General features: G+C 42.1%; 1 pseudogene; it reads left to right on the top strand.

The window, feature by feature from the left end:
• Window positions 1-9,116: 9,116 nt before the first annotated feature.
• On the top strand, window positions 9,117-11,097 carry LOC107880827 (uncharacterized; annotated as a pseudogene).
• The last annotated feature ends 1,674 nt before the right edge of the window (window positions 11,098-12,771 follow it).

Raw genomic sequence — 12,771 nt, 5'->3', positions numbered from 1 at the left:
ATATCTGCATTTGTATATATGTATATGTATATGTATATGTATTTGTATTTGTATGTGTGTATTTGTAAATAGGAGTACATGTATTATTTTTGGGTAAAATTGGTAAAATTCATGTGAGGCTTTGACTTTCAGGGGATAAGGCAGGATTTTCTATTCAAATGTACCACAATGGTGAAATAAGAGGTAACTATTATGTGAATGGGTCTGTGGATTGGTTTGATTATTGTGATAAGGATAGAATGTCAATGACTGAGATAGATGCCATGGTGAAGGAGTTAGGGCACGAAGGTTTGATTAACTACTGGTACAGTATTCTAGGTGATAGTTTTGATGGTGGCCTAGTTAAGCTGAGTGAGGATACAGATATCTTAGACATGCTAGTATTTGTGCCAGACACTAGGGTGATAAATATATTCCTAGAACATGTCTTGGCATGCAATCAAGTGGGTTCAAACATATTTATAAATCTAGATGATGATTTTGGGACCCATATTGGGGTAGTTTTACAAGAGCTTGATGACAATTATGGTGCCATTGTTCCAGTGGGTGGGGGAGTTGGTAAGGTGCAAAAGGTGAAAAAAACCAAGTGTTGTAATAGAAGAGTTGAATGAAGAAGCAGGTGGAGAAGGCAAAGAGTTGAATGAAGAAGCAGGTGGAGAAGGCAAAGAGTTGAATGAAGAAGGGTTGAATGAAGAAGAACTTAATGAAGATGGGTTGATTGATGAAGCTTCTAAACAAGGCAAAGAAACTGCCACTGTGAAAGAATAATGAGGAGAATTCTGACAAGGGCCAAGAAAAGCCAAGTCAAGGTTGTTCTGATAAAGGCAAAGGCAAGGATAAAGAGATGTCACATAGGGTGAAGCGTGCATTTGGTAAAAAAGATGCGCCAGTTTGAGGAGAACAAAGATTGTTCACCATAAAGACAAAGTTGTGGAAGGAAAGGTTGATGGTGTCAGGACCGAGGTTCAAAGGCATTCCATGATGTTGAGAAGTGGAAGAAGAATGGCAAATGCTGCAGACTTTGAACATAAAGATGATGATGCTTGTGATAGTGATAGTGAGGACTCAAATTATATGATTCCTAAAAACTTTAGTGAAGATAAAGATCAAGATGATGTTTGTTTTGATGAATGAGTGGATGACCAAAATAAATGGACAGGGGTTAAAGAAACTGGGAATGAGGCTGCTTCTGATTGGCCTACAGATGTTGAATTGGATTCTGAAGATTCTGAGTGCAGGGATTATGCCAAGTATAATTCTAACGAGGAAGTTGATAATGATTGGCCAGAATTCAATGCTGCAACTGACATGGCAGATCCAAAGTTTGAGATTGGGATGTTGTTTAGTGACTGTAAGGTGTTTAGGGCAGCTGTCAGAGAATACTCCATATTGCAGAATAAGGATGTAGTGTTTATTAGGAATGCGGCTTTGAAGCTGAAGGCAGTTTGTGGGGACCCAGATTGTGGGTGGATGATATATGCTTCAAAAATGCAACATGACAACACATTGCAAGTGAAGACATATGTAGGTGAGCACACATGTACACAGGTATGGGAGAACCCTACTATGAAGTCAACATGGATAAGCAAGAAATATGTTGATAGTTTGAAGTCCAATCCCCAGTGGCCACTCATGTCATTCAAGTAAGCTGTTGAGAAGGATTATAATACAGGGGTGTCAAGACAACAAGTGTATAGGGCAAAACAGAATGTACTAAAGCTGATTGAGGGCAGTTTCAATGAACAATATTCAAGAATTTGGGATTACTTTGAGGAATTAAGAAAGAGTAACCCAGGAACCACAGCAATGGTTAAGTGTGATTTCCAACAATAGCTGGGGCAACCAAAGTTTCAAAGGTTGTATGTTTGTTTAGGAGCTGCTAAGGAAGGCTTCAAAGCTGGGTGCAGGCCTATTATAGGTTTAGATGGGTGCTTTTTGAAGAGTGTTTATGCACGGCAACTGTTAACTGCTATGGGCATAGATGCCAATAATGAAACCTAGGTAATTGCTTATGCAGTTGTGGAATTAGAGTGCAAGGAATCTTGGATTTGGTTTCTACAGATATTGGTTTAGGACTGTGAGATTGTGAATCAATTTGGGTTCACCTTTATATCCGACAAACAAAAAGGTTTACTACTTGCTTTTGAGCAAGTGGTCCCTAATTGTGACCACCGGTTCTGTGCAAGACACTTGTTTTTCAACTATAGTCTGCTTTTCAAAGAAAAAAGCCTCAGAGACAAGTTTTACGAAGTATCATATGCAACCACTGTCCCCCACTTTACAAGGGCCATGGAAGACCTGAAAAAACTGTCAAATGATGCATATGAATGGCTAACCAGTCCTGATAAACCTCCACAGATTGGTCCAAGTCACACTTCAATACTCATTTGAAGTGTGACATGTTGTTGAATAATCTTTGCGCATCTTTCAATGCTACCATATTGGAATGTAGGGATAGACCAATTCTGTCAATGTTTGAGTATATTTGATGTAAGTTGATGAAGAGAATACAAGGAAGAAAGGACAAAATGCTGAAATGGAACAAGCCTATCTGCCCAAGGATATTTAAGAAGGTGGAGGGAAATAAAGCCAAGGCAGGTGCTTGTATGGCAATGTGGTCAGGTGGAGGTAAATTCCAAGTGTCAGCTGGTGGCCATGCACAATATATTGTGGACTTGGAATTGAAAACTTGTTCTTGTAGAGCTTGGGATTTGCAAGAATGGCCTTGTGTTCATGGTATTGCAGCCATAAATTATAAAGGGGGTCTTAATGTCATGGATTTTGTGGATAACTGCTATTGGAAAACAACTTACTTGAAGACATATGAGAATCTCATACTACCTATGAATGGGATGGATATGTGGGATAGGAGTGACTTTCCTCCATGTCTTCCTCCTTCTTACTCAACAGCCTGGAAGGCCAAGAAAATGTAGAAACAAAGAACATGAAGAGTACAAGGGCAAGATGAAGATGAGAGCATCAAGCAACCAATCTGAAACTACATTGTCTCGCATTCCCAACACACAGGACTCTCTCAAATGTGGCCAATGTGGTAAAAAAAGGCACAATAAGAGGACTTGCCATAGGAATCTTCCCCCAAAAGCCAAACCTGCAACTAAGAGGAAGAGGGGTACTGAAAATACCCAGGTATAGCAACTCAATCTTGTTCAATTCTATCCCTTAATAACCTTAAGCTTTTGTTGCAAACTGATGTAGTTTTTATGTTGTAGACCACTCCATCTGACACATCTACTCTAGCTGGTGGTCCAAGCACCCTAAAGCAAATATCCAAGCCTCCAAGGCGTGTGCAAAAAGGGAAGCCAAGTAAGAAAGGACATGCCACTTCTGCAGCATAACCAGCCTTCCCTTCATGTCCTCATGCATCAACTTCTGTTTCAACTGCAGGATCAAATGTTGTGCATTAAAGCTGACTGAAAGAGCTACTTGATGATTTTTGTTTGATTTGTTAGACTGCGCAGTTTGTGATTAGGAGGTTTTGTTTTTGATAAATAGGTCTTGTATAACTTTAAGTGCTGACTTTTTTTGATGGATGTAATGGCATTCACATAAGCCTCAACCACTGTGAATGCAAATATATCCACTGAAGATGATGTTTTGAATGGACAGGAAATATGTACGATATGCAATGTTATTATTTGGCTATTTTGAGCCCATTTTGAATGCATAATTTTCTGAGTTTTTGGGTTGCCACTTTGCTTCATTATTTTGGTCATTCAAGCAAGCTGTTCTAGGTGCATCCATTTTCTAAGCCATTTTATAACTTCCCATTCACTTCATCAATTTACAACTTACAAAAAGTCATTCCATTCACTTACAACTTCCCTAAACAATTTTCTACAAATTTTTCCATTCCATTCACTTCATCAACTTACAAAAAGTCAGCAATTAAGCCCTTAAGCCTTACCTCTAAAACCCTAAAAACCCTAAACCCTTACATAACAATTAAACCATTACAAAATGCTACTAATTAATGGTTTGACCCTAGGTTGACCGCGAGACTTTCGTTGTAGTTCTACCTTCCCAGGAGGGTTAGAATGACCTTAGTGACAGGTCTTGAGCGTTGTTGAGTTAAATGGATATTGTGGGTTTAGGATATTAAATGATGATTTTTAATGGGGGGTTTATCGGATGCTAGATGGTTGTTAAGGTGTTTACAATATTAGAAATTAATGTATCTAATTATGTGTGTTTACAAATGTATAAAAGAGTATAGAATGGTAGTTTGGAGTGCTATACGCACTACCCTATGTACCTCCCCGGATATTGATTACTCAGTATAAGTACCACCCTGTGCTTGTGGGAGGTCGCACGTGTCGTAGGAGTAGCCGGCGTGTTGATGCACCCCATACGGGCCCGGCGCGCCCCGACGACAGGAGAGTTATGTGATATTGTGTTGAGGTCGACGGTCGTCGAGGAGTAGCCGGAGTGTTGATGCAGACCCTACACGTGGCCCGGCGCGCCCCGACGATGGGGAGAGTTATGTGATATTGTGTTGAGGTCACGTGTCGAGGAGTAGCCGGCGTGAGATGATGCACTCTACACGTGGGCGCGCCCGACGACGTATGGGGAGTTATGTGATATTGTGTTGAGGTCGACGGTCGAGGAGTAGCCGGCGCAGTTGATGCACTCCCAGACGTCGCCGAATGTGTCTCACGATGGGGAGTTATGTGATATTGTGTTGAGGTCGCACGGTCGAGGAGTAGCCGGCAGATGACAGACCCTATACATGGCCGGGTGTGTCCCGACGTATGAGGAAAGATATGTGATTTTGTGTTGAGGTCGCACGTGTCGAGGAGTAGCCGGCGTTGATTGACAGACCCATACGCGGGCTGGCGCGTCCCGACGATGGGGAGATATGTGATATTGTGTTGAGGCCGCACGTGTCGTATGAGTAGCCGGAGTGTTGACAAACCCCATACGTGGCCGAGAGCATTGACGTATAGGAGAGATATGTGGTATTGTGTTGAGGTCGCACGTGTCGTAGAAGTAGCCGCATAGTTGTGGACCTCATACGTGGCCGGGTGCGTCCCCAAGTATGAGGGGGAGATATGTGATATTGTGTGGAGGTCGACGTGTCGTAGGAGTAGCCGGCGTGTTGATGACCTCATATGTGGTCGGGTGCGTCCCGACATATGGGGAGATATGTGGTATTGTGTTGAGGTCGCACGGTCGAGAAGTAGCCGCAGAGTTGATAAACCCCACACGGGCCGAGTGCGTCCCAACGTATGAGGGAGATATGAGTTGTGATGGATAAACCTAGAATGTATGAATTTGTATGGCTGTAATGGTTTGTTTGTTATTGGAGACAGGATTGATGCGAAGAACTACGTGTGGCTTGATCCTCGAAAGGTACGAGGCACCGGGTTACTAGGTGCAACATGATTAGATTTAGTTCGGCATTTTGTTGAGTTTGGTTCGACTTGTCATTGGTCCCTGAGATCTGTAAGAACGAGAGGTGTACATATTAGAAGGTTAAATCCTCGTACGTTGATTAGAGTGGGCGTTTATAAATAAGTTTACGATGGTTATATGCATTGTTTAATGCATTAATTGGATTTAAGAACATTGCTGTCGAAATATTAGAAGGCCGGAGGCAATTTATGTGAATTGCTTGAAAATATTTTGTGCGTGCTGCCTGTTGGTATATTAAATGTGTTTCATGTAGGTGTAAATTTTGGGAATGTTCAATTTATAGGAGACTCACAAATTTCGTAAAGTCTCGCACTCTACCCTTTTGAAAATGAGGTTACAGTCTAGTGAGTGCCCGACATCTGGGGTGATGTCGGGTTTCCACAGATTCTTCTCGTTCCGGAAATTCAAGGGCTGGTCATGTCAAGAAGACTCACCTAATAACCTTCACGGCTCCCCTGCGAAGATTAACAAATACCGGGCCGTGGCACTCACTCACTCAATTACATTTTTGACTCCTCACCGAATGCAGAAAGTTGTACAAAGGATTTTAGGTGGTTATGAGATTGCCACCGAACCACCTCACCTCGATTTAACCCAACTTACGTGCCATAGGAACACTGAGGCTTTGAAAATCTCTTCGTAACACCCTGCCAAAACAGCAAGGGTTATATGCACTCAGAGAGGCACAACAACACGACCGCCCACCTTGCCAAGACAACCGCTTTGGTCATCTTACCGACACTACTATCTGACGGGGCTGACTTACCAAAGCATATCTGAGGTTGTTGGCGACCTTGCCAAGCTCACAGCCCATAAATTTTCTTTAGCCAAGGCCTAGCTCCAGCCTCTCTTGTCAAACGCCGTGATCTCCGACTAACAAATTGATCCCAGATGTGCCTTGCCAAACGGCATATATGGTGTCACGAACCAGTGGTTTCAAACAAACACAATATGCCGAAAACAACACAGCTCCCAAAAAGCTTAATCCACCCTTTGCCGAACGGCAAGGGCTTCGGCAAAGAAAGGAGCTTACAAAAACCGCACGCCAGGTCCAACTTCAAACCCACTCAAGTTGAAACACCAAGGGACTCGACAAGGGCCTAGCTCATGGTTTAACTGTATGCCACCCAAGGCCTCACGCCAAACACAAACGGGCCTAGCACCTTGACTTCATGAAACTCCCTTCTCTAGGCTGCCTTTGTCGAACGGCAAAGGCCATATCGAAGTCAAGACACACCTCTGGAGGCCCACGAGTTGCTCCCCCACCGAATCACTAAATTTCAAAGGCCCACTTATGGCACTTGGCGTTCATGCCAACACAACCAAAAACAAAAGAAAAAACCCGAGATTATTAGCCATCAGCAATAATTATTAGAAAAGATCATCGGCATATACGCCAAAAGAAAAACCTAAGACTATTAGCCATCGGCACTAACCATTGGTAAGCTTGTTCTACAAACTTTCATTAGACGAGCAATGCCTTCGCACCACACATTATTTGCCTTGAGCGATGCCTTCGCACTCTATCATGATTACGCGAGAGCGGCGTCTTCGCACCCAATCATTATTTGGCACGAGCGATGCCTTAGGCACCTCATCATTAGATTTAGGCGATGCCTTCGCATCCCGCTATCATTTGACAGAGCAATGCTTCGCACCCATCATGATTTGGTGAGAGCGATGCCTTCGCACTCACATTATTTGGCATGAGCAATGCCTTCGGCACTCCCGTCATCATTAGGCACGAGCGATACCTTCGGCATCCCGTCATCATTAGATGAGAGCGATGCCTTCGGCACCTCGTCATGATTCGCGAGAGTGATGCCTTCAAAGACCCATCATTATTTGGCACGAGCGATGCCTTGGACACCCCGTTATCATTCAATGGGAGCGATGCCTTCGACACCCTGTCATCTTCCGGCACCATCGACACCACACTACTTGGAAGAAGACTAAGGTGTTGCTCAGTCAGTGCATTGAAAAATTATAAGTCCTCAACCAAGAAGTACCTCCTTGCTTGAGAACTTAGGGGACTTCTGTTTATACCATATCCGACCAAACAACTAGAAGCAAATCTAAGCAAGGCAAAGAGTCCCACTTTGGAATATTACAAGATGTGTAGACTCCCCCTCATCTATAAAAGGAGACCACTCTCCACTTAGGAAAGGATCCTTGGGCTGGGCTTGATCTTTAGTCATGGCCTTCTCCTTTCTTACTTTTATATTTGAGTCCAACCCCATGTACGAATGTAAATACACAATATTATAATAATAAGAATATACTTCTCCGTGGACGTAGCCCATTCATTAAGGGTGAACCACGTATATCTTGTCTTCTGTATATTTATCCCTTGCTCAAATCCTCACACACTGGTGAAGGTCCTCACCTTCACCCATCATTCATCACACCTCATCATTAAGTTGGGCTCAAAAGTGCCGAACTATTTTTTAGCGTCAACAAATAGGAACATAACATCAATTAATAATGTTGAGATCAAGCGTGGCTCTTGTCAATCTGAGGTCATGTCTGACATGTCGTATATGCAACACTTAATCAGAACAAAGTAGACCAAGCAAGCTTATAGAATTCGGGAATGCATGAAGATTGCGATATTGGGTAGAATTATATGACACTTCGGGAAGAAGAAAAGGACGGTAATCTAAGACAATCTTCCAACTTTTTCAATGTAGTGGTTGCCTTCTACTGGGTCAAAGTCCTTGGAGTCGTCGCACATGCTTTGAAATAAGGAGCCCTGTCTGATCCTCTCATCTTACAAAAAAATTTGTATAAAAAGGGATTAGTATTGTTTTGCTATCCCCAATCACTCAAAGATTGTTATGTGAAAAAGTTATCACGTATGGTATGTCGTGATTAACCAGGGATAGCAAAACAGTGATATTCCCGTTTCACACTAGTGTTTCTCATCATGGCCCTTTTGTCGATGTATTTAAGAAAAATCATGAATTTTCAGTTGTTTACCCCCAGACAATCACTCGAATCAAAGTTAACCTCCTGAATTATTTTGTCCATCAATTTAGTCCTCAAACTCATTATAAATATCCAATTTCTTCATTGTCATTAAATTTTCAAATTCCATCCAATTTTCTGTCACATCACATGCTTGGCATGTGCCCAATTTTTAAAAAATTGAAATAAAAAATAAAATGTTATAAGACTAATATTATTCAATAAAAAAAAGGGTGGGCGGTCATTTTAAATAATAAGTAGTTGTTAAGTTGCGTTAAGCAGAGTTAAGCAGGTGTAATCTTGTTGGGCTAAGTAAAATTATTGATTGGAGTGATATTTCTTGATGTGGGGTAATCTATTTTTGTACGAGCAAGAAACGTTTATCTATTGGTCTAACATCAATCTACATTTTATCTATTTCTTGATGTGGGGTCGTTTAGCTGACGGATGGAATGAATAAATAGAAAATTTAAAAAATATTATGCACTTTAACATAAGTAGGGCATCGACGTGTATCAATTTCGACGTTCTGCTATGTGATATTTCACAGGTAGGCGCCTTCATGTGGTGCAAGGAACTTGGAAGATTAACATGATGAAAAGAAAATAAGTTGCCCTTAGTTGCTCCTCTGTGCGTGTGCGCGTACGTAAGTTATGTGCTGTGAGCAATATACATACAAGAAGAAGCAAAAGCTAGCCATATAACCTTATAACCCAATGGCTCATATCTTCCTTCTCATCCTCTTTTTCTCTTCGATTATCTCAACATATATTCTTGCATGCAACCAAATTGAGCGCAGCTCCCTCTTGTCCTTCACCCTCGCATTATCTTCTCCTACTTTAAACTGGACTTCGGTTAACTGTTGTCATTGGAAAGGCATCACTTATGATCAGGATGGTTGGGTTACCCATTTGCACTTACCCTCCAAGGGGCTCAAAGGAGGTATGTTTCCCTCATCACTTGGAAATCTCACACATCTCACCTACTTGAATCTCTCAAACAATTCACTTTACGGATCACTTCAAACTGAGTTCTTCTCATCCCTGAAACATCTTGAGATCCTTGATTTGAGTTATAACCTTCTTTCTAGAGAACTACCACTTTATCTACCATCCAGCAGTATCAAGAAACTGGATTTGTCATGCAATCAGTTTCATGGTGCAATTCCATCTTCATTCTTCCAACAAACTAGGAATTTGATTAGTTTTAATGTCAGCAACAATATTTTATCAGGGCCCTTCCCATCCTATATTTGTCTCAAACATTCTTCCCGCTTGACTAGGGTTTTGGATTTTTCCTCCAATAAATTTAATGGCAGCATTTCACGAGGACTAGGGGAGTGTTCTGAACTAAGGGTTTTTCGTGCAGTCATAATAACCTCGGTTTTCTTCCAGAAGATATCTATAATGCTACCAAACTAGAAGAACTAGCATTAGCTCTCAATTCACTCATTGGAGCCATTAGTGATAGAATTGTCAACCTCACAAACCTTGCAATCCTTGACCTCTATTATAATCAATTGAGTGGTGTCCTCCCTCTCAGTTTTGGGAAGCTGTCCAAGTTGAAACTACTGAACCTTGATTTCAACCACTTAGAAGGTGCCTTGCCCCCATCTTTGATGAATTGCACAAACCTTATTGAAATACATCTAGCATCCAACAACTTGGAAGGAGATATCTCCACACTTAATTTCTCCAAACTTAGTGAACTTAGTAAAATTGATCTAATGATTAACGAATTCACTGGTATCTTGCCAATAAGCCTTTACTCATGTCGGTCCTTAAAAGCCATTCGATTGTCTGGAAATTATATAGAGGGACAAATACAGGCTGAGATTCTTTCATTGAAATCCTTGTCTTTCCTCTCTCTTGGTTATAACCGATTGACCAATGTCACAGAAGCAATGAAGACACTAATGAGTTGCAAAAGTCTCCATGTACTCTTCCTTACGAATTCCTTTGAAGGTGAGGTAATGCCAGGTTATGATGACATGGTTGATTTTGATGGGTTCCAAAATCTTCGCTACTTGAGTTTGGCCAATTGTCAGCTCACCTGGTCAAATACCTGTATGGTTATCAAAGCTCAAGAATCTAGAGATCTTGCATCTGGAGAATAATCAAATCACGGGGCCAATTCCAAGTTGGTTGGGGACTCTTCCTAGACTTTTTTCTCTAAACTTGGCAAGTAACTGAATTTTAGGTGAATTTCCAAAGGAACTTTGTGGACTACCAAGATTGCTTTATGAACCTTTTGAAGAAGACACTTATGAACTCGAATTGCCTCCTATCGGCCACAAACCCACAAATCCAACTTTTCTACCTCGCAGATTGGCTTTCAATCCAGCAAAGATAGACCTATCTCGCAATAACATAGATGGTGATATACCTAATGAGATCGGCCAATTGCACCTTCTCCGCTTGTTGCTTCTTCACTCTAACAGCTTCTCCGGCGTATTCCAAACCAAATATCTAACCTTAAAAATTTAGAGGAGTTAACCCTCTCCATGAATCATTTGTCTGGGAAAATCCCATGGTCATTAATAGCCCTTAATTTCTTGAAAATTTTGATGTCTCATACAATAGTCTCGAAGGACCAATACCAACAAGCACTCAAATCCAAAGCTCGATGCTTATGCATTTGAGGGGAACCCAAAGCTTTGTGGTGCCCCGAGTCTAAATAAGTGCGAAACAAATAACACCATTGATGCAGATGGTAAGAACAACAAACATGGGCTGGGCATCAACATCAACTTCCATGGTTTTATATTTTCCAAAGCTAGGTTCATAGTGGGATTTTGGGGAGTCTGTGGTTCTTTAATTATTAAGAAGAGATGGAGGTATGCATATTTTGGATTCATAGACAATGTACAGGATAGGCTCTATGTGATGATGACAAAGGAGCATGAAATGTGATGAAGAGAAGGCTTCGAGACTAGATGTATATTGTTGTACTTTTGTTTGCTTTTCTCTTCTTTTTTTCTTCTTTTCTTATGTGTTCGTGATGTAATAAGGGACAGTTATTACGTTATATTTTTCGGATACCTTTTGCAAGCAACAAATACAACTTCAGCTACATATATATATTTTGCATGCATTGAAAATCCCATCAATTTGGCCAAAATCATGTGAAATATTACATGAACCTATCGAATTCAATTATGGGGTCAATAATGCGAACGGCTTTCATACTAAAGCGAAACTTAACATTTTAGTGCAAAAATTAATCGTCTGGTTTTAGCCATATACCTGTTTATACCAAAATGAACAGCCAATGAATACAAACACGGAACAAACTAGTATACGAGTGCCTTTCGCACTCACTTTCACAAGCCTACCGATCGCAACATTAGGGCAACCCGTCACTGACGCGCGGGCGCCTCACACTGACGCCCGAGTCCCACATCGAAACTCTCAACAAATTGCACACCTCCCAAGGCCTATAAAGAGGACACCCATCCCACTTGAAGGTAATCGATCGTAACTTACGACACCTATTGATCCAAGTTCAAACTTATTCAATCCAGACTTACTTAAGCATCGGAGAGCCTTCACCGTACCACACCGTGCCTCGATTACGCGGCGCTTGCTTACAGATCGCATACACTACCGAGGACACTGACATCAAGAGACCTAATCACTAAGTTACGCGAAAGTATCAAACCATTTTTCACACACGCTTACGCCGTCAGGAACGATAAAATCAACTACACAAATCCTAAAAACAATGGGAACCACTTCAGACTACAGCTTTTCAGTGACGGATTACCGCGACAGATGCTGGGCCGAGTAAGCCCTACACTGACCCTAGCACCTTCGGATCCACGCTGCACTCACGGCCAAGGAGCTGGCTCAAATAACCCTCCTAAGGAGATGGCTAAACTCAAGAACGAATAATCTCCCTTTCGCCCAAAGTAGATGAAACCTAACGGCTGCTTAATCACAGAAACACAAAACATTCTGACCACCGAATCTTCCCAGAGTCACAGACTCCTTGGGCAGAGGAAGGGAAAACAAAGGTGGCGACACCCGGCCTCCAAGCAGTCAGGTCCCGCACCCTGTGACCAACCTCACGACCAAGAAGGTGTACACCGATTGTCGCCATCGGATCAACGACAGAAGGATGAACTGCATAGGTCCCTAATCCGGTAAACGCCATTTGGGGGACTCCTGATGAGAGTCCCGGGATAAGTCGCCATCCGAGGGTTCAGGTTTGATTCGTGATCGAGTCCGATGATGAGTACGCCTCGCAGGCAACGAACTGCTACCGCTTGAAGCCCCGAGTACTCGAAAGCGAACGCCAAGCCCGAGGAGAGCTTCAAGACTTCACCCGGCGCCCTGCCGAGACCCGCCATCCGCCTCTTTCAACGAATCC

Source organism: Prunus mume, linkage group LG3 (assembly GCF_029339155.1).
Source record: "Prunus mume cultivar Tortuosa linkage group LG3, ASM2933915v1, whole genome shotgun sequence".
NCBI lineage: Eukaryota > Viridiplantae > Streptophyta > Magnoliopsida > Rosales > Rosaceae > Prunus > Prunus mume.
Note: the sequence above shows the minus strand (reverse complement) of the source record. Positions and strands in the feature narration are given on the sequence as shown.